This window comes from Mesoplodon mirus (assembly GCF_964341445.2).
Source record: "Mesoplodon mirus genome assembly, contig: SUPER_14_unloc_2, whole genome shotgun sequence".
Lineage (NCBI taxonomy): Eukaryota > Metazoa > Chordata > Mammalia > Artiodactyla > Ziphiidae > Mesoplodon > Mesoplodon mirus.
Window position 1 is genome coordinate 1,656,570 of NW_028295783.1, and position 25,632 is coordinate 1,682,201.

At 46.4% G+C, this 25,632-nt stretch overlaps 1 long non-coding RNA gene across 1 annotated transcript in view; it reads left to right on the plus strand.

The window, feature by feature from the left end:
• Positions 1–654: 654 nt before the first annotated feature.
• LOC309816134 overlaps positions 655–25,632 on the plus strand; it is a 485,423-nt gene continuing 460,445 nt past the window's right edge. Inside the window, exons 1-2 of the long non-coding RNA XR_014295970.1 lie at positions 655–770; positions 7,562–7,859. This is a non-coding gene — a long non-coding RNA (uncharacterized lncRNA). The remainder of the gene's footprint in view (positions 771–7,561; positions 7,860–25,632) is intronic.

Sequence of the window (25,632 nt, forward strand, 5' to 3'; positions counted from 1 at the left end):
TGCACCGGGCTCAGAGGATTTTGGCTGCGGTGGGAGGAGGAGTAGTACTACGACTATAAATTGTATCACAGCATATCGATTCCATCTTGAGAGTGGGGTTGGGGGGTTATGAAGGGCGGTTTTTATTGTACTTTTATACATTGTCCCCTTGAAAATAATTCAATTTTTAAAAATTAATTAATTTATTTGGGGCTGCATTGGGTCTTTGTTGCTGCTAGCGGGCGTTCTCTAGTTGCAGTGAGCGGGGGCTCCTCTTGGCTGTGGTGCACGGGCTTCTCATTGCAGTGGCTTCTCTTGTTGCGGAGCACGGGCTCTAGGCACGCAGGCTTCCGTAGTTGTGGCACGTGGGCTCGGTTGATGTGGCACACGGGCTCTAGAGCGCAGGCTCAGTAGTTGTGGCGCGCGGGCTTAGTTACTCCGTGGCACGTGGGATCTTCCCAGACCAGGGCTCGAACCCATGTCCCCTGCATTCGCAGGCATATTCTTAACGACTGCTCCACCAGGGAAGCCTGATAATTCAGTTTTTTATAAAGAGTATATTCCTAATATTAATCCAAAATTTTAAAAATATATAGTTGGATAACACTATGAAAAATTAACTGATACTTTTTTTATTATTTCTCTTTGCTGCCTGGATTTTTTTCCCCCTCCAGTCAGCTAGGCACTCTGAGTTCACTGCATTAGGAAGGTAAAGACTCAGCAGAAATGAGGGAGAAAAAAAGAAAATTCTCAGCTTTGGAATGTTCAAAACAGAGGCCACAGTAGAACAGGTGAGAATTCTGTGCACAAAAAATAAATGTCGTCTCAAATGTAAAAAAGTATTCTTTGCACTGGGAGGCAGGAGAGGGAGGGAGGGAAGGACTGAAGGAGAGAGATCAGTGTGACCAGGGACATGGAGACTGTGCTTGAGGACGATAGGCCCAGGAAGAGAATCAGAATCTGGAGAAGATTCAGCCTGCCCGCGATCATTGCCTCCAGCCAGCACCCTCATCTCAGACCTTGGGAAATTCAGAGAGAGAGTGGGAGTACGTCAGGAGGGCCACGCGCATAGTCTGTGTGGCAGGGGTTGTGGCCGTTCCCTATTTGTGAGGAGTCCCCAGCAATTTCCAGGCCTCCTTCTGGAAAATGCTGGCGGACGTCTCTAGTGCTTATGTGAAAGCTTGTTCACAAACCTTAAAAGATACAGATGTAGATGACTGATAGATAGATGCATAGATAGAAAAATGTCATTAACTAAAACATCCAGGAAAGGTTTGGGAAATGCCCTTTATTGCATAGGACGTTCCTATTGTCATATGATGTTAGACTGAGTGCCGGTCCCTTCATCCTCCTTCAGACCACGGCATTCTGTCTGCTACTCTCCCGAGGGTCCTTTCTTCTCCCTGGAAGGGATAAAACAACTGAGGTAGAACAGGAAGAGACAAGAAGCACTCCAAGCTCTGCTGGTCAGGGTTACCCTCCAGCGTTGCCTTAATGCTCAGAGCCACACACACCACAGTGAGCTTGGCTCCAGATCAACTACCACGCAACGAAGGTTCTGGAACACTTCCATATCTCGGGGAACCTCATTTCCACGTGACTCTCTTTCATATTCCCCTTTGTCACAGAAGGCTAGGTCCAGTGGTCCGGGTTAGATCTCAGCTCAGGCCCAAGGCTCTCAGACCTCAAAGTTCTGGTCCTGCAAGGGCCCCTGTCCTCTCTTCAGACCACTCCTGGCTCTCTCTGCCGACAAGGAGCTGCTGGTGGTACGTCCTCTAAGAGTTGAGGTCCATCGTGCAGACCCTGAGAAAACTCCTAGGAAAAGGCTCCACATTCTTGTTGAAGTCAACAGAGCTCAATTCCTTTGCAAGTGCTGTGTGTGTCCCAAGTTGATGCAACTGCAGAGCCATTAGGTAAACCAGCACATGTGTGCGGCCCCTTCCCTTAGACTCCTCTGGGCCTTTCGTGACATAGGCTCAGAAGACTGCCAGCCTCAAGCCTTACCTCTTCCAAGGCCACACCGTCTCCAGGATCTTCTGTCCCATGAATCTCAGTTGCTGTGTGGAACTCAAAAGAGAGAAAAGACCCTGCCTGCGGGGTCTCTTCGGGCTGGGGCCTTCTAGCTTCTCTTCCTCGTCCTCCTCGTCCTCCTCGTCCTCAGAGTTGGTCTCGGGTTCCACACTGCCCTCCTCCTCAGGGGTGCTCTCGAATTCCACATTGGCCATCCACTGGGCGATGTTGAGATGAAAGACACGGCAGCCGAAGCCCTCCAGGACGCCGCCCTTCACGTGCTGCTGGAGGATCTCCGAGGTGTGGAAGACCCGGCAGCAGGCCATGCACCTGAAGCCGGTCTCCATGGTCACCATCCAGGCCGGTGTCTTGGCCCTGGGTGTCTCCTGGACTGCAGGTGACCCTGATGGGCTGCCTGGCTCTGCCCTTTCCTCATACTCTTTCTCCTCCCCAGTGGGCTCACTGTCAGACAGGAGGCTTTCGGTGAACACATCAGAGGGGCAAGTGCCTACTGTGCACGCATCCTCAGGAAGGGTCACTTCTTCTATCGTCAGCTGCTTTTCAGGCAACTCCAAGGGTTTCTTTGTCTTCCAGGAGACAGCGACACCCTTGTTCACTTGTACCTGCATGTAGTATATTTTCATGCCCCTTTCCTCTTTGTCTGGGTGCAGATAGTGCTTACAGGGTGAAGAGGGTGAGGAGGAGACACAGTGTGATGCGGGAGCAGTCTCCCCTTTTTCCTGAACCTGGGCTAGGGGTGCTTTAGGCTGGGCAGTGTCTCGATGTGATCTCCGGATTCCTGAAAAAGGAAATTAAAAACATAATAACATGCATGGGCCGTGCCAGAAGCTGAGGGAGCAGGTGTGGTAGACGAGAGAGGGACATTTGCATGACGTAGCTATGTCGTGAGCTTGGTGTCTGTTGGCCGTAGGACGGAGTGGTGTATCTGGTGTCATCTGTGGGCTTTTCTTGTGCGTGTGGGGGGATACTGGAGCGGTGTCTGTATACAGGGGTGTGGAGTATGGTGGTGAGGGCTGTGGTATGTGAGCGACGCTGGTGGATGCGTGTACGACGAGGAGTGTGATTTTGGGAATATCGGTGGTGCATTCCTTGTGGAATGGGGCTGTGGTGCTTGGGGTTTCTGTGTGCACTGAGAAGGGTTGTGCCTGGAGGGCGGATGTATGTGTGAGCTGTGTGGACCTGAGCTGGATGGTCCTGCTCTCAGGCTGGAGATCTATGATGTAGAACTCTGTCCTTCTCGGGAAGCAAAGGCAAAGACAAAGCCTACATTTTCCTCTGAAGATGCTTAATCTGGTCCCTCTTCCCTCCACCTCAAGCCCAGACCTTTCCGGCCCCTGCTCCTTGACTTCGCCACCATGGTAGTACCAGGATTCACACACCCCCGCCCCAGACTCAGCTGGGATCCACGCCCTCGTAACAGCTCAGCCATCCTGCCCAGGCTCCTCCACAGAGCCCTCATCACCTCTGATGACCCTGGGGTTCCTCTCAGCCTCCCTGGGATCTGTGTGCCTCCTGCCTCACAGCCAAGCACCCCCTCACCTGAGGAACCCCGCGCCCTTACCAGCGTAGATGAGCTTGCGCGGAGAAGAAGCACAGGAGAAGTATGTAGAGGCAGAGGAGACCTCCCCTGCCCCTGGGCTGCAGCCTTTGGCCACCACAGTGGATCCAAGGTGAGGGGGATCCTCTTGTGACTTCGAGATTCCTGAGGGAGGAATGAAAGGCTCAGGGTGGGTTCATCAGTCCTCTGTCCACAAATACTTACCGAGTGTCTGGCACGTGTCAGGTGCAGTGAATACACACAGTTGAGAGTGTGGTTCCCAGTGGATACTCCAGTATTTAATTCAAATCAGTACTTACTCTGTCACTGTCTTGTTGGTAATGTAGGCCTCGGTGGTGACCGTGAGTATGTGGGAAGAGTGAGTGATGTGTATCAGTTAAGTCTGTGGTAAGTGTGGGGTTGGCATGGGGAGCACGGTGGAGATGTGTCTTATCTGTGTCTGTGGCCTTTGTGTGCATGGTTTCTGTTCACAAGTCAGGAATTCTGGGACATGTAACTTTTCCTCATTACATGGTGTGGCTTGTATTTATGGTGTGTGTTCATTCATTCATTCACCAAGATTCAGTAAGCAGCTACTCCTGTGTATCCGGCACTCTTCCATTGTTGTAGTCTCTGGTAACGCTGCACATTCTAGTAGGGGAAGACACACACTAAACAAAACTACAATAAATATATAATACCTGAGCTGGTGGTAAGTATATAAGGGTTGCCAGACTAAGCGAAGAAAAATACAGGGCACCCAGTTCAATTTCAGTTTCAGATAAACCCAGAATAATTTTTTAGTGTAAGTATTCCCATGCAGTATTTGTTCTTACTTAGTTTTAGTGTAAGTATGGCCCATACAATATTTGGGACATACTGATACTGAAAAATTACTTGTTGTTTATCTGGAATTCAAATTGAACTGGATAGCCCATATTTTCTCTGGCAACCCTGACATGGGTTAGTGAGACTGTGGTTTACTGTGGTTTGTACAAAGCGGGTCTGGCATTACTCAAGAATGTGTTACAAGTGTGGTGTGTATGACACGTGACTGGTTCTTTTAGAGGTATTTAGAGATGGCTGAAGTTAGGTGTGTTTGTGCGAGAGTTGAGGAGATATATATATATAGTGTGTGTGTGTGTGTGTCCTATATATATAGTGTGTGTGTCTATATACATATCTCATCTCCAGCGTTTGGTGTTGGAGGAGAGGATTGTGATACAGGTGGGTTGTATGAGAATGTAGTACAGGAGGGATGCGTGTATATACCTCCATGTGCTGTGTGTGGTTTAATACGGAAGTTATATGTGGGGTGTATGATATTTTTGCTGTATCAGAGTGTACATGGGTGTATGAGTTACTGTCTCATAAAACACCCCTAACAAGAGTTCTGTATACACTCTTACATACACCGAGTGTCAGCCAGGTCCAGGCAGGGTGACAAGAACTGTACCACGCAGAGTTTATATCTGATAAGCACTCTACCCCCATTCATCCTGCTCTTCTCTGCACTACCCCCTCCGCCCCCCGCCCCCCACCCCCCCCCCACACACACACAGGAACATAGAGAAAAATATTCTGAATGGTCAGGGGCAGTCATTGCCTTCCCCAGCCTGTCCCAGCCACTGCCTGAAAATCTGCCTGCTGTCTAGACCTCCGCTCCCAGGGCCCATCCTACAGTCTCCAGGGCCCTGGGCCTGGTAGGAGCTACTGGGCTCTAATCTGGGGCAGAGACCTCTAGCTGGATCTCTGGGGTGACCACCCCCTCCCAGGGCAAGCTACTCGCCTACATTTAATGCACGCAGGCACCACGTGGCCCGTGGCTCTCAGAGCTCCCCGCAGGACCCTGAGGACATTTCTCACCCTTGACCACGCGGTCTCAGTCTCTGGAAAGCCCTTCCCTTCCCTTGGTCTCCTTTGGGAAATTGTTCCTGTTGAAGGAATAAAACCTCCTTGCTTTCAATATGACACCATCCCTAGGCAAACAATCGTCTTTCGAACTGCATTCCACTTGTCAAGATATTTTTCAACAGGGTCTTCAACTCATGGGGCTTCTCTTTCCACTTTGGTAAAAGAGGCCGAGCAACTCATGGGTCTCAGCATCCTTGCATCCTTCACATCCCCCACCTCATGACCCCAGCGAAAGATCCAAGAGAATAAGAGAGAAATCGGGGACTGAGAAAAGCTGCACCTCTAGGTCTGTGCAAGCAGGATGCAGCCTGCTGTGAGTCCGACAAAGCTCCAGGCCCGGCAGCCCCAGGAGAGAGTCCTCAGAGCAGCGGAGCTGACCTCCCATCTCCCAGGGGGCATCTGGCCGTTCTGTGCCGTCTCACACCACAGGGACGCTCCGGATGGATACGGCAGCATCAGTGAGACAAGGTCTCTCGCTCCCTGCTTCACAGGTGACACGTTCTCAGTCCCCCGCTTCCTAGAGAAGGTTCAGTTTGGCAGAAACCCATGTGCCCCAGCCAAGTTGCCCCCCACATACCTCCTCCGTTCTCGGCAGTTTCCTGGGACTCTTCATTTTCCAGATGTTTCCTCTTTTGTCGCCGTTTCATCATACCAACTAGAAGTCTCCCTTAGAAGATGCCTCGAGAGATGTCCAACTCCTCCTCTTCCCTACAGGTTGGCCCTTGTTGGCTCTTGGGCAATCCGTTGAAATGATTCAATACAAATAAAAATAGTCAAGTCGCCTAAATGGCTGAAAAACTGGTACCACTTATTGAACCAGCAGTGCTGCCTAGTGCTCACCAGGGCTGTTAAGTTTCCAAGGTTGCCAGGCGCACAGCAGGATTCTGTGACCTCAATGATGACATCGGAGCATTCTGTTGACCTAGGTTCAGCACAGTCTCTGCAATAGCACAGGCCCCGTTTTCAAGAACAATTCCTGTTTCCCAGCCGAACCTTTCCCATGAAAGGGAAAGGTTCATACCACATCTATTATAAATTGTATCATACCATATCTATTATAAAATGAACATTTTGATTGGAGATCTTTTAATGTCTTATATAGAGATTTAATATGAATATTTTAAATGGTCTCCAGTTTCCCTGTGGATTATTGACATTTTAAACTCTGCGCTTCAATTTTCCCTCAATACCTGTAATTTTGTCACGGCTATTTCTGTACTTAAAGATGAGTAACTATATAATTGATTTCTTCATTTTTTCCCCATCTCTTTCCAAGGTACTGAATTTGACTGTATCTTACGAATTAGTGAAAAATGCTAGTCCTTGAGTCAGGACCTTGGGCCCTTTACCAAGTAACTCAACCTGTCTGGGCTTCAGCTTCTGTCTGTGCGATCGAGAGGCTTGGCCTAGCTGACTTTTCAAATGCTGTGTTTCTTTGATTCACTCTCACTTACTGATCTGCTACTTAAGAAGAGGGCCTGTTCTCATAAAGTAAGAACAGGCGTTTTTTAATCCTTGGGTTGGGCGGAGTTTAAGTGGTCGTACTCAGTTTGTTAGTTATAGTTACTTTTACGTATGCTTAGCTCTAAATAATTTATATGGCTCTTGTGACTCTTTTTAGATCTTCTTTTTTTCTTATTTTCTTTTACAGTTTCTAATTTATTATCGCCAGTGTAGAGGAGCATGATTGATTTTTTAAATGTATTGATCTTGTATGTGTGTGCCTTGTTGAACCGTCTTATTAGTTCCTGCTAGTTTATCTGTGGGTTCTTTTGGGTTTCCTAGATAAATGAACATATTAAATGTAAATAATGTGTTCTTTGGATAAAGTTTATTTTCTTGCATCTCTATATATAGAAGCAATATGTTGAATTGATTTAAATATTTAAATACTTACATACCTGTTATCATAATCTAAGATTCTTCATCTTATTTTCTTTCAATCAATATAATCTTTTCAAGATTTATCCACATCAGTCCATATAGATCTAGGTCTTTGATTTTTGACCGTTTGATATTATTTCATCACATGCGTATAGCATCATTTATTTTCCATTCAAGCATTATTGGACAATTGGATTGTTTCCCTCCCTTCTCTAGAACAAACAACGTTTCCTAGAATATCCCTGAAGATGTCTGACAGTCGAGAAGGGCCAGGCTGCCCGAAGATTCCTACTTGCTTTTAGCCACCTTCCAACAGGCCATCTCCAGCCAGCAATTTGAAGCACAGATGAAATGAAACCTCCCCCAAGTGTGGAGATCTTAGGAGCTTCCTAGAAGGTGGGAGGTTCATGATAGGCATCCTGCTGGGATCCCAGGGGAGTCTGAGCTGGCCTGAACCTCATCTTCCTCCCCCACCTCTCAAGAGAAATGTGGAGGAAAGAAGACTTCAAAAACTGTGAGTAGGCAGAGGGAGAGAGATTGGGGGCCGAAGCTGCAACTGAGGTCTTGGAGTGGGCTGTGAGGACGCAGAGCCTCTAGAGAGCCAGGCTCTGCCTTCTGAGCACTTCTCCCCTAAGGCTGCTCATCCTTCAGGTGATAGCAGGCATATACAGCTGACTCGGCCCACACTGTCACAGAAAGCCTTATCAGAATCTCTTCGTCTTCATACACTCTTGTGTCTGTTACTTGGTTATTGCCTTCGGTACTCCACTGATGTGAAGCACAGTCGCTAGGGGATGGAGGACACTAGTGACCCATCTTGCTCTTGTGGCCTTAGTCCACAGCTTGAGGGTGAGGGAAGAGGCCAAATGAAGGTCAAGAAGGAAAGATGGAGTTTGAAGAGAAGACCTGAGTTAAGGGTGTCTTCTCAAGTCTTGATGACTGAAATGTAGCTCCAGTACCTGAAGTCCTGCTTGTTCTCAAGGCTGACCACGGGGCTGGGTGCACTCAGTGAAGGAACCGTATACACTTAGTATTTCCTTGCTTGCTCACACTTGCCCTCCTCTGATACACACTCTGCAAGACTGATCTTCCCCTGAAACAACTTTCCACCTGCCACTGTCATCTCATGAACATTTGTTTCCCCTTCCTAGTGTCCCCCTAGAATGCCATTTCAGCCAATTCATAATTTGATAATCATGCTTCTTACCATAGTCTCAGCAACTTCTGATAAATTTTATTCATTTTATTCCATAGTCTTCACACATCAATAATCTTCCTTAGCTTCCTAGGTGCAGGTTAACCCATTCGGAATCATTTCTTTTTCTTTCTCTTCTTTGGCAAATCCTTTCCATCTTTTAAGGTCCTTTTCTTTTCTCTCTACCATCCTGCCTTCCTGAACTCTTTTTTTTTTTCCATTTAAGTAACCTTCCAATCTCCTTCCCCAATTTCCTCATAAACATTGAGAGGTTATTCCTCACAAGTTAGACAGCGGTTTATGAATGACCAGGCATAATGGACTCAGAATGAGTTGGCACCCCCGAGGTACCTGTCTTGCTGGGGAGCCACAGGTGAAGGGCTGGCTGCTGGACACATGTTTGCATGGAGTCAGGCTGAGTGGCCTCGGGGTGTTTGCCCTGCACTTGTGTGTGTTTCTCCCTAGTTGGTTTCCTTGTCCAGCCACCTGTGACCTCGCTCCATCGAGCCCAGGGAATCCTTCTCATCACAGGGGTAGGATGTTTGTCTCGTTTTCCATCACATCCTTTCCCCAAAGTTTGGTTGTGAGTTGTTCCCATTCCAAAGACCTTTCCTCTTTGAAGAGAAAAGAGAAAATCTTGTCTCTCCTTTCCTCTCACTTCACTTCTGCTCTATTATCTCCTCCGTCCAGAATGGCCCACTGACTCAAATGGGTGTAGATCCGAAGATGGCAAGAAATGCCAGCAATTCTGAAATAATAATACGGATGTATCAGGAGAACTTGAAAACCTTTATCCCGCCACGTTAAAAAAAAATTGCACTTCCAGTGTATTCAGAGTCTCAGTATAGAAACACAAATGATGTAGAAATTGAATGACACTCAAGTTTTTCTTTCCTCCTTTCCTGATTTATTCTAATCCTCAAAGTTAACATGATGAACTATTCGTTATGTAAACTTTCAGACATTTTCTACGCATGCACACTTTTCTTTTTTTCACATAAGAGTGTGAACTTGGTCACTTTCAACATGCTGTGATTCTGTGATTCACTGTCTCCCACCGAGTCATCCACTGATAAAGTCATCTGTTTCATGGAGAAATATTTCCAGTAGCTAATAGCCAATGTCTGTGGAGTGCTTACTCTGTGTCGGTTTCTTCTAACTACTTTACAGATCATTTGTACAACATACCCATGGACTAGGTACAATTATAACTCCCAAGGGACAGAAAAGGGCAGATAAGTACAAATAAATACAGAGGCCAAGTGACTTGCCCAAGACACTGGAGCAAATCAAAATCCATGCCTCTGTAATCATTTTGCTCTATTGCCTCTGTCTGGGAGGCTTGATGATTTGGCAACTAAAACCTTAAATACCATGTTCCATTTTTGTATCTCTGACAAAAGCGTGGGGCTGTGATACGGGGTAACAAACCTGACTACTTTTGAAAACCCTTATGCACCTGGATGAAAGTAAGCCAGGGACTGTAAGCTATAGATTTAAGATTTCCTACCAACTTTTAAAAATAGCTTCTTGAATGCAATTTATGTAATGTCAAGGCTAGGATGTAGTCCAAATAGTAACAGAAAAATGGAGATATGTAGAAAAATACTTAAAGTTGACAAATATTGGGAGCGTAGTATTTTTGGGGCCAGCGTGTAGACCACAGGAAAACTTGCTGTTTCCATCCCAAAGGGAAGAGCTCTGTATTGCAACTGCCAAGGTCCCTGGGGCAGCAAGTGTGCTGACTGCTTAGTAAAGAAGCATCCTCAGTTTGATAGAATCATATGGGAGCCTTACATTTGGTTAGCAGGTTCTACCTTCTTGATGTAATAATATTTTCAGGGTGTGGGAGGGTATCAAGCTCTGAAAATACCCTTGGAGAGATTTGCTTATTAAGTTTGGCTTTTTCAATCTCCCTAATACTTCTTTACTAAACACCAGGCAGTTTCCTTCACTTTTCAGAATCATGTTGTTTTTCCCTTGTCGAATGAACTTCCAAATACTTTTGGATGAGCTATTAAGTTTGGAAAAAAATAAACCTCTCTTTAAAATAAGGAAGATGATAACAATGACAAGTACAAAAGGCTCTAAAATGGAGAATATACTCCATTATAGCCAATTAATGTGAGTGGGAAGCTCGTGCTCACTGTCCAGGACATAGAAGTAAAAGCTGAGGATGCTCTGAGGCATCTCTTGCATCTCTATAAGACTCCATCATTTCTGATGAGTAGGGTTGACAGATAAAATATAGGCTGTTCCGTTAAATATGAATGTCAGAAAAACAACGAGTATATTTTGAAGATAAGTATGCCCCAAATAGTACATAGGATCTACTTATACTAAAAGTGATGACTTACTATTCATGTGAAGTTCAAGTTTAACTGGGTATCCTGTATTTTTATTTAGTAAATCTGAAAGCCCTACTGATGATCCACAATGGAGGCAGTTGAGGAGCGGTACATGCTGGCTCTCGGACAGTCAGAAATGGCTTCAGCAGATCCAGGTACAGTATGAAATTCTTTCTGGATGTAGCTCAGAAGCCATGGCCAGCCCTTGACTGCAAGTACTGCCTCGGGTTTCCCTGAGGTGGGGTAAACCGTCCTCTTAATGGCCTTTTGGTAAGTCTGGAAGACCATATCCAAGGGGAGCCCCAAAGTCAGTTTCATCCTCACAACCATGTTTTCAATTCCTGGAATTGGCTGCATGTGACTCACAAGAGATGAGGAGGTTTGTGAAAATTGGGAGTGTCATAGCTTGAACCCTTTGTAGGTAAAGTTTTGGTGTTCTGAGAGTTTTAACAGGAGCAATGTGAAAGTCTCCAGGTCCCCAGGTAGATAGAAATAATCCTGTTCTACTTCTGTGTATGTGACAAGTCTCTAATAGTTCACAGAGCAAATATCTGGTCTTAGAAAGAGTGATCCAAGCTTGGATGTTTCTGGTGACAAGGCAAGGTCGTGAGTTTGAAGTTCACCTTTTATGGTTGAGGAGACAACAAAGTTGTCAGAAGGGCAATCATGGAGAAGACGTTGGCTTCATCCATTGTGCAGGCTTGTATATTTGGTTCTATCTAGATTGTGTTTCAAAGGTGGAGCTTGTTTACAATTACGAACATTCTCCAATGTGCTTTTTGGACCTTCATTCCCAGAGCGAGAGCAGTGCCGAGGCCCTAGAAATGCCATGGATATTCTGAGCTGTCAGTGACATTTCCCAGGTACTGTTCCCTTGGTGCTGCTCCTTGAAATGTCCAAAGGGATTATCATGTGTCTTGTGGCGGGTCCTAGCATTGTGAAAGGAAGCTGCTGCACCGGGCTCAGAGGATTTTGGCTGCGGTGGGAGGAGGAGTAGTACTACGACTATAAATTGTATCACAGCATATCGATTCCATCTTGAGAGTGGGGTTGGGGGGTTATGAAGGGCGGTTTTTATTGTACTTTTATACATTGTCCCCTTGAAAATAATTCAATTTTTAAAAATTAATTAATTTATTTGGGGCTGCATTGGGTCTTTGTTGCTGCTAGCGGGCGTTCTCTAGTTGCAGTGAGCGGGGGCTCCTCTTGGCTGTGGTGCACGGGCTTCTCATTGCAGTGGCTTCTCTTGTTGCGGAGCACGGGCTCTAGGCACGCAGGCTTCCGTAGTTGTGGCACGTGGGCTCGGTTGATGTGGCACACGGGCTCTAGAGCGCAGGCTCAGTAGTTGTGGCGCGCGGGCTTAGTTACTCCGTGGCACGTGGGATCTTCCCAGACCAGGGCTCGAACCCATGTCCCCTGCATTCGCAGGCATATTCTTAACGACTGCTCCACCAGGGAAGCCCGATAATTCAGTTTTTTATAAAGAGTATATTCCTAATATTAATCCAAAATTTTAAAAATATATAGTTGGATAACACTATGAAAAATTAACTGATACTTTTTTTATTACTTCTCTTTGCTGCCTGGATTTTTTTCCCCCTCCAGTCAGCTAGGCACTCTGAGTTCACTGCATTAGGAAGGTAAAGACTCAGCAGAAATGAGGGAGAAAAAAAGAAAATTCTCAGCTTTGGAATGTTCAAAACAGAGGCCACAGTAGAACAGGTGAGAATTCTGTGCACAAAAAATAAATGTCGTCTCAAATGTAAAAAAGTATTCTTTGCACTGGGAGGCAGGAGAGGGAGGGAGGGAAGGACTGAAGGAGAGAGATCAGTGTGACCAGGGACATGGAGACTGTGCTTGAGGACGATAGGCCCAGGAAGAGAATCAGAATCTGGAGAAGATTCAGCCTGCCCGCGATCATTGCCTCCAGCCAGCACCCTCATCTCAGACCTTGGGAAATTCAGAGAGAGAGTGGGAGTACGTCAGGAGGGCCACGCGCATAGTCTGTGTGGCAGGGGTTGTGGCCGTTCCCTATTTGTGAGGAGTCCCCAGCAATTTCCAGGCCTCCTTCTGGAAAATGCTGGCGGACGTCTCTAGTGCTTATGTGAAAGCTTGTTCACAAACCTTGAAAGATACAGATGTAGATGACTGATAGATAGATGCATAGATAGAAAAATGTCATTAACTAAAACATCCAGGAAAGGTTTGGGAAATGCCCTTTATTGCATAGGACGTTCCTATTGTCATATGATGTTAGACTGAGTGCCGGTCCCTTCATCCTCCTTCAGACCACGGCATTCTGTCTGCTACTCTCCCGAGGGTCCTTTCTTCTCCCTGGAAGGGATAAAACAACTGAGGTAGAACAGGAAGAGACAAGAAGCACTCCAAGCTCTGCTGGTCAGGGTTACCCTCCAGCGTTGCCTTAATGCTCAGAGCCACACACACCACAGTGAGCTTGGCTCCAGATCAACTACCACGCAACGAAGGTTCTGGAACACTTCCATATCTCGGGGAACCTCATTTCCACGTGACTCTCTTTCATATTCCCCTTTGTCACAGAAGGCTAGGTCCAGTGGTCCGGGTTAGATCTCAGCTCAGGCCCAAGGCTCTCAGACCTCAAAGTTCTGGTCCTGCAAGGGCCCCTGTCCTCTCTTCAGACCACTCCTGGCTCTCTCTGCCGACAAGGAGCTGCTGGTGGTACGTCCTCTAAGAGTTGAGGTCCATCGTGCAGACCCTGAGAAAACTCCTAGGAAAAGGCTCCACATTCTTGTTGAAGTCAACAGAGCTCAATTCCTTTGCAAGTGCTGTGTGTGTCCCAAGTTGATGCAACTGCAGAGCCATTAGGTAAACCAGCACATGTGTGCGGCCCCTTCCCTTAGACTCCTCTGGGCCTTTCGTGACATAGGCTCAGAAGAGTGCCAGCCTCAAGCCTTACCTCTTCCAAGGCCACACCATCTCCAGGATCTTCTGTCCCATGAATCTCAGTTGCTGTGTGGAACTCAAAAGAGAGAAAAGACCCTGCCTGCGGGGTCTCTTCGGGCTGGGGCCTTCTAGCTTCTCTTCCTCGTCCTCCTCGTCCTCCTCGTCCTCAGAGTTGGTCTCGGGTTCCACACTGCCCTCCTCCTCAGGGGTGCTCTCGAATTCCACATTGGCCATCCACTGGGCGATGTTGAGATGAAAGACACGGCAGCCGAAGCCCTCCAGGACGCCGCCCTTCACGTGCTGCTGGAGGATCTCCGAGGTGTGGAAGACCCGGCAGCAGGCCATGCACCTGAAGCCGGTCTCCATGGTCACCATCCAGGCCGGTGTCTTGGCCCTGGGTGTCTCCTGGACTGCAGGTGACCCTGATGGGCTGCCTGGCTCTGCCCTTTCCTCATACTCTTTCTCCTCCCCAGTGGGCTCACTGTCAGACAGGAGGCTTTCGGTGAACACATCAGAGGGGCAAGTGCCTACTGTGCACGCATCCTCAGGAAGGGTCACTTCTTCTATCGTCAGCTGCTTTTCAGGCAACTCCAAGGGTTTCTTTGTCTTCCAGGAGACAGCGACACCCTTGTTCACTTGTACCTGCATGTAGTATATTTTCATGCCCCTTTCCTCTTTGTCTGGGTGCAGATAGTGCTTACAGGGTGAAGAGGGTGAGGAGGAGACACAGTGTGATGGGGGAGCAGTCTCCCCTTTTTCCTGAACCTGGGCTAGGGGTGCTTTAGGCTGGGCAGTGTCTCGATGTGATCTCCGGATTCCTGAAAAAGGAAATTAAAACCATAATAACATGCATGGGCCGTGCCGGAAGCTGAGGGAGCAGGTGTGGTAGACGAGAAAGGGACATTTGCATGACGTAGCTATGTCGTGAGCTTGGTGTCTGTTGGCCATAGGATGGAGCGGTGTATCTGGTGTCATCTGTGGGCTTTTCATGTGCGTGGGGGGGATACTGGAGCTGTGTCTGTATACAGGGGTGTGGAGTATGGTGGTGAGGGCTGTGGTATGTGAGGGATGCGGCTGGATGCGTGTATGACAAGGAGTGTGATTTTGGGAATATCGGTGGTGCATTACTTGTGGAATGGGGCTGTGGTGCTTGGGGTTTATGTGTGCTGTGAGAAGGGCTGTGCCTGGAGGGCAGATGTATGTGTGAGCTGTGTGGACCTGAGCTGGATGGTCCTGCTCTCAGGCTGGAGGTGTATGATGCAGAACTCTGTCCTTCTCTGGAAGCAAAGGCAAAGACAAAGCCTACATTTTCCTCTGAAGATGCTTAATCTGGTCCCTCTTCCCTCCACCTCAAGCCCAGACCTTTCCGGCCCCTGCTCCTTGACTTCCCCACCATGGTAATACCAGTATTCACACCGCCCCCCCCCCAGTCTCAGCTGGCATCCACGCCCTCGGAACAGCTCAGCCATCCTGCCCAGGCTCCTCCACAGAGCGCTCATCACCTCTGATGACCCTGGATTTCCTCTCAGCCTCCCTGGGATCTGTGTGCCTCCTGCCTCACAGCCAAGCACCCCCTCACCTGAGGAGCCCCACGCCCTTACCAGCGTAGCTGAGCTTGAGCGGAGTAGAAGTACAGAAGAAGTATTTAGGGGCAGAGGAGACCTCCACTGCCCCTGGGCTGCAGCCTTGGGCCACCACAGTGGATCCAAGCCGAGCGGGATCCTCTTGTGACTTCGAGATTCCTGAGGGAGGAATGAAAGGCTCAGGGTGGGTTCATCAGTCGTCTGTCCACAAATATTTACTGAGTGTGTGACACGTGTCAGGTGCAGTGAATACACACAGTTGAGAGTGTGGTTCCCAGTGGATCCTCCAGGATTTAATTCCAATCAATACTTATTCTCTCACTGTCTAGTTGGTAATGTAGGCCTCGGTGGTGACTGTGAGTGTGTGGGAAGAGTGAGTGATGTGTATCAGTTAAGTCTGTGGTAAGTGTGGGGTTGGCATGGGGAGCACAGTGCAGATGTGTCTATCTGTGTCTGTGGCCTTTGTGTGCATTTTTTCTGTTCACAAGTCAGGAATTCTGGGACATGTAACGTTTCCTCATTACATGGTGTGGCTTGTATTTATGGTGCGTGTTCATTCATTCATTCACCAAGATTCAGTAAGCAGCTACTCCTGTGTATCCGGCACTCTTCCATTGTTGTAGTCTTTGGTAACGCTGCACATTCTAGTAGGGGAAGACACACACTAAACAAAACTACAATAAATATATAATACATCAGCTGGTGGTAAGTATATAAGGGTTGCCAGACTTAGCGAACAAGAATACAAGGCACCCAGTTAAATTTCAGTTTCAGATAAACCCAGAATAATTTTTTAGTGTAAGTATTCCCATGCAGTATTTGTTCTTACTTAGTTTTAGTGTAAGTATGGCCCATACAATATTTGGCACATACTGATACTGAAAAATTACTTGTTCTTTATCTGGAATTCAAATTGAACTCGATAGCCCATATTTTCTCTGGCAATCCTGACATGGGTTACTGAGACTGTGGTTTACTGTGGTTTGTACAAAGCGGGTCTGGCATTACTCAAGAATGTGTTACGAGTGTGGTGTGTATGACACGTGACTGGTTCTTACAGAGGTATTTAGCGATGGCTGAAGTTAGCTGTGTTTGTGCAAGAGTTGTGGAGATATATATATATATATATATATATATATATATATATATATATATATATATATATATATATATATATATAGTGTGTGTGTGTGTGTGTCCTATATGTATAGTGTGTGTGTCTATATACATATCTCATCTCCAGCGTTTGGTGTTGGAGGAGAGGATTGTGATACAGGTGGTTTGTATGAGAACGTAGTACAGGAGGGATCCGTGTATATACCTCCATGTGCTGTGTGTGGTTTACTAAGGAAGTTATATGTGGGGTGTGTGATATTTTTGCTGCATCAGAGTGTACATGGGTGTATGAGTTACTGTCTCATAAAACACCCCTAACAAGAATTCTGTATACACTCTTACGTACACCGAGTGTCAGCCATGTCCAGGCAGGGTGACAAGAACTTTACCACGCAGACTTTATATCTGGTAAGCACTCTAACCCCATTCATCTCGCTCTTCTCTGCACTACCACACACACACACACACACTCACACACACACACACACACAGGAACATAGAGCAAAATATTCTGAATGGTCAGGGGCAGTCATTGCCTTCCCCAGCCTGTCCCAGCCACTGCCTGGAAATCTGCCTGCTGTCTAGAGCTCCATTCCCAGGGCCCATCCTACAGTCTGCAGGGCCCTGGGCCCGGTAGGAGCTACTGGGCTCTAATCTGGGGCAGAGGCCTCTAGCTGGAGCTCTGGGGTGACCACCCCTCTCCCAGGGCAAGCTACTCGCCTACATTTAATGCACGCAGGCACCACGTGGCCCGTGGCTCTCAGAGCTCCCCGCAGGACCCTGAGGCCATTTCTCACCCCCGCTCACTCGGTCTCAGTCTCTGGAAAACCCTTCCCTTCCCTTGATCTCCTTTGGGAAATTCTTCCTGTTGAAGGAATAAATCCTCCTTGCTTTCAATATGACACCATCGCTAGACAAACAATCTTCTTTCAAAGTGCATTCCACTTGTCAAGATATTTTTCAACAGGGCCTTCAACTCATGGGGCTTCTCTTTCCACTTTGGTAAAAGAGGCCAAGTAACTCATGGGTCTCTCTCAGCATCCTTGCATCCTTCACATCCCCCACCTCATGACCCCAGGGAAAGATCCAAGAGAATAAGAGAGAAATCGGGGACTGAGAAAAGCTGCACCTCTAGGTCTGTGCAAGCAGGATGCAGCCTGCTGTGAGTCCGACAAAGCTCCAGGCCCGGCTGCCCCAGGAGAGAGTCCTCAGACCAGCGGAGCTGACCTCCCATCTCCCAGGGGGCATCTGGCCGTTCTGTGCCATCTCACACCCCAGGGGCCCTCCAGATAGATACGGCAGCATCAGTGAGACAAGGTCTCTCGCTCCCTGCTTCACAGGTGACACGTTCTCAGTCCCCGGCTTCCTAGAGAAGCTTCAGTTTGGCAGAAACCCATGTGCCCCAGACAAGTTGCCCTCCACATACCTCCTCCGTTCTCGGCAGTTTCCTGGGACTCTTCATTTTCCAGAAGTTTCCTCTTTTGTCGCCGTTCCATCCTACCAACTAGAAGTCTCCCTTAGAAGATGCCTCAAGAGATGTCCAACTCCTCCTCTTCCCTACAGGTTTGCCCTTCTTGGCTCTTGGGCAATCCGTTGAAATGATTCAATACAAACAAAAATAGTCAAGTCTCCTAAATGGCTGAAAAACTTGTACCACTTAGTGAACCAGCAGTACTGCCTAGTGCTCACCAGGGCTGTTATGTTTGCAAGGTTTCCAGGCGCACAGCGGAATTCTGTGACCTCAGTGCTGACATCAGTGCATTCGGTGGACCTAGGGTGAGCACAGTGTCTGCAGTAGCACAGGCCCCATTTTCAAGAACAATTCCTTTTTCCCAGCCGATGCTTTCCCGTGAAAGGGAAAGGTTCATACCATATCTATTATAAATTGTATCATACCATGTCTATTAGGAAATTCACATTTTGATTGGACATCTTTTAATGTCTTTTCTAGAGAGATTTAATATGAATGTTTTAAATGGTCTCCAGTTTCCCTGTGGATTATTGACATTTTAAACTCTGCACTTCAATTTTCCCTCAATACGTGTAATTTTGTCACAGCTATTTCTGTACTTAAAGATGAGGAACTATATAATTGATTTCTTCATTTTTTCCCCATCTCTTTCCAAGGTACTGCATTTGATTGTGTCTTATGAATGAGTGAAAAATGCTAGTCCTTGAATCAGGACACTGGGCCCTTTAGCAAGTAACTCAACCTATCTGGGCTTCAGCTTCTGTATCTGCGATCAAGAGGCTTGGACTAGCTGACTTTTCAAATGCTGTGTTTCTTTGAGTCACTCTCACTTACTGATCTGCTCCTTAAGAAGACGGTCTGTTCTCACACAGTAACAACAGTCTTTTCCTAACCTTGGGTTGGGCGGAGTTTAACTGTTCGTACTCAGTTTGTTAGTTATATTGCCTTCTACGTATGCTTAGCTCTAAATAATTTATATGGCTCTTGTGACTCTTTTTAGATCTTCTTTTTTTCTTATTTTCTTTTACAGTTTCTAATTTGTTATCGCCAGTGTAGAGGAGCCTGATTGATTTTTAAAATTTATTGATCTTGTATGTGTGTGCCTTGTTGAACTGTCTTATTAGTTCCTGCTAGTTTATCTGTGGGTTCTTTTGGGTCTCCTAGATAAATTAGCATATTAAATGTAAATAATGTGTTCTTTGGATAAAGTTTATTTTATTGCATCTATATATATAGAAGCAATATGTTGAATTGATTTAAATATTTAAATACTTACATACCTGTTATCACAATCTAACGTTCTTTATCTTATTTTCTTTCAATCAATATTATGTTTTCAAGATTTATCCACGTGAATCCATATAGATCTAGGTCTTTGATTTTTGACTGTTTGATATTATTTCATCACATGCATATAGCATCATTTATTTTCCATTCAAGCATTATTGGACAATTGGATTGTTTCCCTCCCTTCTCTAGAACAAACAACATTTCCTAGAATATCCCTGCAGATGTCTGACAGTCGAGAAGGGCCAGGCTGCCCGAAGGATTGCTACTTGCTTTTAGCCACCTTCCAACAGGCCGTCTCCAGCCAGCAATTTGAAGCACAGCTGAAATGAGAACTGCCCCAAATGTGAAGATCTTAGGAGCTTCCTAGAAGGAAGGTTAATGATAGGCATCCTGCTGGGATCCCAGGGGAGTCTGAGCTGGCCTGAAGCTCATCTTCCTCCTCCACCTCTCAAGAGAAATGTGGAGGAAAGAAGACTTCAAAAACTGTGAGCAGGCAGAGGGAGGGATATTGGGGGCCGCAGCTGTAACTGAGGTCTTGGAGTGGGCTGTGAGCACACAGAGCCTCTCGAGAGCCAGGCTCTGCCTTCTGAGGACTTCTCCCCTAAGGCTGCTCATAATTCACGTGATACCAGCCATATAGAGCCGACTTGGCCCACACTGTCACAGAAAGCCTTATCAGAATCTCTTCTTCTTCATACACTCTTGTGTCTGTTACTTGGTTATTGCCGTTGGTACTCCACTGATGTGAACCACAGTCGCCAGGGGATGGAGGACACTAGTGACCCATCTTGCTCTGTGGCCTCAGTCCACAGCTGGAGGGTAAGGGAAGAGGCCAAATGAAGGTCAAGGAGGAAAGATGGAGTTTGAAGAGAAGACCTGAGTTAAGGGTGTCTTCTCAAGTCTTGATGACTGAAATGTAGCTCCAGTACCTGAAGTCCTGCTTGTTCTCAAGGCTGACCGCGGGGCTGGGTGCACTCAGTGAAGGAACCGTATACACTTAGTATTTCCTTGCTTGCTCACACTTGCCCTCCTCTGATACACCCTCTGCAAGACTGATCTTCCCCTGAAACAACTTTCCCCCTGCTACTGTCATCTCAGGAACATTTGCTTCCCCTTCCTAGTGTCCCCCTAGAATGCCATTGCAGCCAATTCATAATTTGATAATCATGCTGCTTACCATATTCTCACTAATTTTGGATAAATTTTATTCGCTTTATTCCATAGTCTTCACCCATCAATAATCTTTCTTAACTTCCTAGCTACAGGTTAACCCATTCGGAATCATTTCTTTTTCTTTCTCTTCTTTGGCAAATCCTTTCCATCTTTTAAGGTCTTTTTCTTGTCTCTCTACCATCCTGCCTTCCTGAATTTCTTTTTTTTCCGTTTAAGTAACCTTTCAATCTTCTTCCCCAGTTTCCTCATAAACATTGAGAGTTTATTCCTCACACGTTAGACAGCGGTTTATGAATGGCCAGGCATAATGGACTCAGAATGAGTTGGCACCCCGAGGTACCTGTCTTGCTGGGGAGCCACAGGTGAAGGGCTGGCTGCTGGACACATGTTTGCATGGAGTCAGGCTGAGTGGCCTCAGGGTGTTTGCCCTGCACTTGTGTGTGTTTCTCCCTAGTTGGTTTCCTTGTCCAGCCACCTGTGACCTCCCTCCATCCAGCCCAGGGAATCCTTCTCATCACAGGGGTAGGATGTTTGTCTCATTTTCCATCACATCCTTTCCCCAAAGTTTGGTTGTGAGTTGTTCCCATTCCAAAGACCTTTCCTCTTTGAAGAGAAAAGAGAAAATCTTTTCTCTCCTTTCCTCTCACTTCACTTCTGCTCGATTATCTCCTCCGTCCAGAATGGCCCACTGACTCACATGGGTGTAGATCCAAAGATGGCAAGAAATGCCAGCAATTCTGAGATAATAATATGGATGGATCAGGAAAACTTGAAAACCTTTATCCCGCCACATTAAAAAAAATTGCACTTCCAGTGTATTCAGAGTCTCAGTGTAGAAACACAAATGATAGAGAAATTGAATTACACTCAAGTTTTTCTTTCCTCCTTTCCTGATTTATTCTAATCCTCAATGCTAACATGATGAACTATTTGTTAGGTAAAGTTTCAGACATTTTCTACCCATGCACACTTTTCTTTTTTTCACATAAGAGTGTGAACTAGGTCACTTTCAACATGCTGTGATTCTGTGATTCACTGTCTCCCACCGAGTCATCCACTGATAAAGTCATCTGTTTCACGGAGAACTATTTCCAATAGCTAATAGCCAATGTCTGTGGAGTGCTTACTCTGTGTCGGTTTCTTGTAACTACTTTACAGATCATTTGTACAGCGTACCCATGGACCAGGTACAATTATGACCCCCAAGTGACAGATAAGTGCAGATAAGTACAAATAAATACAGAGGCCAAGTGACTTGCCCAAGACACTGGAGCAAATCAAAATCCATGCCTCTGTAATCATTTTGCTCTGTTGCCTCTGTCTGGGAGGCTTGATGATTTGACAACTAAAACCTTAAATATCATGTTCCATTTTTATATCTGTGACACAAGCGTGGGGCTGTGATACGGGGTAACTAACCTGACTACTTTTGAAAACCCTTATGCACCTGGATGAAAGTAAGCCAGGGACTGCAAGCCATAGATTTAAGGTTTCCTACCAACTTTTAAAAATAGCTTCTTGAATGCAATTTATGTAGTGTCAAGTCTAGGATGTAGTCCAAATAGTAACAGAAAAATGGAGATATGTAGGAAAATACTTAAAGTTGACAAGTATTGGGAGTGTAGTATTTTGGGGGCCAGCGTGTAGACCACAGGAAAACTTGCTGTTTCCATCCCAAAGGGAAGAGCCCTACGTTGCAACTGCCAAGGTCCCTGGGACAGCAAGTGTGCTCACTGCTTAGTAAAGAAGCATCCTCAGTTTGATAGAATCATATGGGAGCCTTACATTTGGTTAGCAGTTCTACATTCTTGATGTAATAATATTTTCAGGGTGTGGGAGGGTATCAAGCTCTGAAAATACCCTTGGAGAGATCTGCTTATTAAGTTTGGCTTTTTCAATCTCCCTACTACTTCTTTACTAAACACCAGGCGGTTTCCTTCACTTTTCAGAACCATGTTGTTTTTCCCTTGTCTAATGAACTTTGAAATACTTTTGGATGAGCTATTAAGATTGGGAAAAAATAAACATCTCTTTAAAATAAGGAAGATAATAACAATGACAAGTAGAAAAAGCTCTAAAACAGAGAATATCCTCCATTCTAGCCAATGACGGAGTGGAAGGTTCGTGCTCGCTGTCCAGGACGTAGAAATAAAAGCTGAGGAGGCGCTGAGGCGTCTCCTGGATCTCTATGAGCCTCCATCATTTCTGCTGAGTAGGGTTGACAGATAAAATATAGGCTGTTTAGTTAAATATGAATGTTTGAAAAACAACGAGTACATTTTGAAGATAAGTATGCCCCAAATAGTTCATAGGATCTACTTATACTAAAAATAATGACTTATTATTCATGTGAAGTTCAAGTTTAACTGTGTATCCTGTATTTTTATGTACTAAATCTGACAGCCCTACTGATGATCCACAATGGAGGCAGTTGAGGAGCGGTACATGCTGGCTCTCGTACATTCAGAAATGGCTTCAGCAGATCCAGGTACAGTATGAAATTCTTTTTGGATGTAGCTCAGAAGCCATGGCCAGCCCTTGACTGCAAGTACTGCCTCGGGTTTCCCTGAGGTTGGGTAAACATTCCTCTTAATGGCCTTTTGGTAAGTCTGGAAGACCATATCCAAGGGGAGCCCCAAAGTCAGTTTCATCCTCACAACCATGTTTCCAATTCCTGGAATTGGCTGCATGTGACTCACCAGAGCTGAGGAGGTTTGTGGAAGTTGGGAGTGTCATAGCTTGAACCCTTTGTAGGTAAAGTTTTGCTGTTGTGAGAGTTTTAACAGGAGCAATGTGAAAGACTCCATGTCCCCAGGTAGATAGAAATAATCCTGTTCTACCTGTGTGTATGTGACAAGTCTCTAATAGTTCAGAGAGCAAGTATCTGGTCTTAGAAAGACTGATCCAAGCTTGGATGTTTCTGGTGACAAGGCAAGGTCCTGAGTTTCAAGTTCACCTTTTATGGTTGAGGAGACAATAAGGTGGTCAGAAGGGAAATCATGGAGGAGACCTTGGCTTCATCCATCGTGCAGGCTTGTATATGTGGTTCTATGTAGATTGTGTTTCAAAGGTGGAGCTTGTTTACAACTATGAACATTCTCCGATGTGCTTTTTGGATCTTCATTCCCAGAGCGAGAGCAGTGCCGAGGCTCTAGAAATGCCATGGATATTCTGAGCTGTCAGTGGCATTTCCCCAGTACTGTTCCCTTGGTGCCGCTCCTTGAAATGTCCAAAGGGATTATCATGTGTCTTGTGGCGGGTCCTAGCATTGTGAAAGGAAGCTGCTGCTCCTGGCTCAGAGGATTTCGGATGTGGTGGGAGGAGGAGTAGTACTACGACTATAAATTGTATCACAGCATATCTATTCCATCTTGAGAGTAGGGTTGGGGGGTTATGAAGGGGGGCTTTTATTGTACTTTTATACATTGTACCCTTGAAACTAATTCAATTTTTAAAAATTAATTAATTTATTTGGGGCTGCATTGGGTCTTTGTTGCTGCTAGCGGGCGTTCTCTAGTTGCAGTGAGCGGGGGTTCCTCTTCGCTGTGGTGCACGGGCTTCTCATTGCAGTGGCTTCTCTTGTTGCGGAGCATGGGCTCTAGGCACGCAGGCTTCTGTAGTTGTGGCACGTGGGCTCGGTAGATGTGGCACGGGCTCTAGAGCGCAGGCTCAGTAGTTGTGGCGCGTGGGCTTAGTTACTCCGTGGCACGTGGGATCTTCCCAGAACAGGGCTCGAACCGATGTCCCCTGCATTCGCAGGCATATTCTTAACCACTGCTCCACCAGGGAAGCCTGATAATTCAGTTTTTTATAAAGAGAAGATTCCTAATATTATTCCAAAATTTTAAAAATATGTAGTTGGATAACACTATGAAAAATTAACTGATATATTCTTTTATTATTTCTCTTTGCTCCCTGGAACATTTTCCCCATCCAGTCAGCTAGGCACTGTGAGTTCACTGCATTAGGAAGGTAAAGACTCAGCAGAAATGAGGGAGAAAAACAGAAAAGTCTCAGCTTTGGAATGTTCACAACGGAGGCCACAGTAGAACAGGTGAGAATTCTGTGAACCAAAAATAAATGTCGTCTCAAATGCAAAAAAGTATTCTCTGCACTGGGAGGCAGGAGAGGGAGGGAGGGAAGGACTGAAGGAGAGAGATCAGTGTGGCCAGGGACATGGAGACTGTGCTTGAGGACGATATGCCCAGGAAGAGAATCAGAATCTGGAGAAGATTCAGCCTGCACATGATCATTGCCTCCAGCCAGCACCCTCATCTCAGACGTTGGGAAATTCAGAGAGAGAGTGGGAGTACGTCAGGAGGGCCACGCGCATAGTCTGTGTGGCAGGGGTTGTGGCCGTTCCCTATTTGTGAGGAGTCCCCAGCAATTTGCAGGCCTCTTCTGGAAGATGCTGGCGGACGTCTCTAGTGCTTATGTGAAAGCTTGTTCACAAACCTTGAAAGATACAGATGTAGATGACAGATAGATGCATAGATAGAAAAATGTCATTAAATAAAAGCTCCAGGAAAGGTTTGGAAAATGCCCTTTATTGCATAGGACGCTTCTATTGTCATATGATGTTAGACTGAGTGCCGGTCCCTTCATCCTCCTTCAGACCACGGCATTCTGTCTGCTACTCTCCCGAGGGTCCTTTCTTCTCCCTGGAAGGGATAAAACAAATGAGGTAGGACAGGAAGAGACAAGAAGCACTCCAAGCTCTGCTGGTCAGGGTTACCCTCCAGCATTGCCTTAATGCTCAGAGCCACACACACCACAGTGAGCTTGGCTCCAGATCAACTACCACGCAACGAAGGTTCTGGAACATTTCCATATCTCGGGGGACCTCATTTCCACGTGACTCTCTTTCATATTCCTCTTTGTCACAGAAGGCTAGGTACAGTGGTCAGGGTGAGATCTCGGCTCAGGCCCAAGGCTCTCAGACCTCAAAGTTCTGGTCCTGCAAGGGCCCCTGTCCTCTCTTGAGACCACTCCTGGCTCTCTCTGCCGAGAAGGAGCTGCTGGCAGTACGTCCTCTAAGAGTTGAGGTCCATCGTGCAGACCCTGAGAAAACTCCTAGGAAAAGGCTCCACCTTCTTGTTTACGTCAACAGAGGTCAATGCCTTTGTTAGTGCTGGGTGTGTCCCATTTGATGCAACTGCAGAGCCATTAGGTAAACCAGCACATGTGTG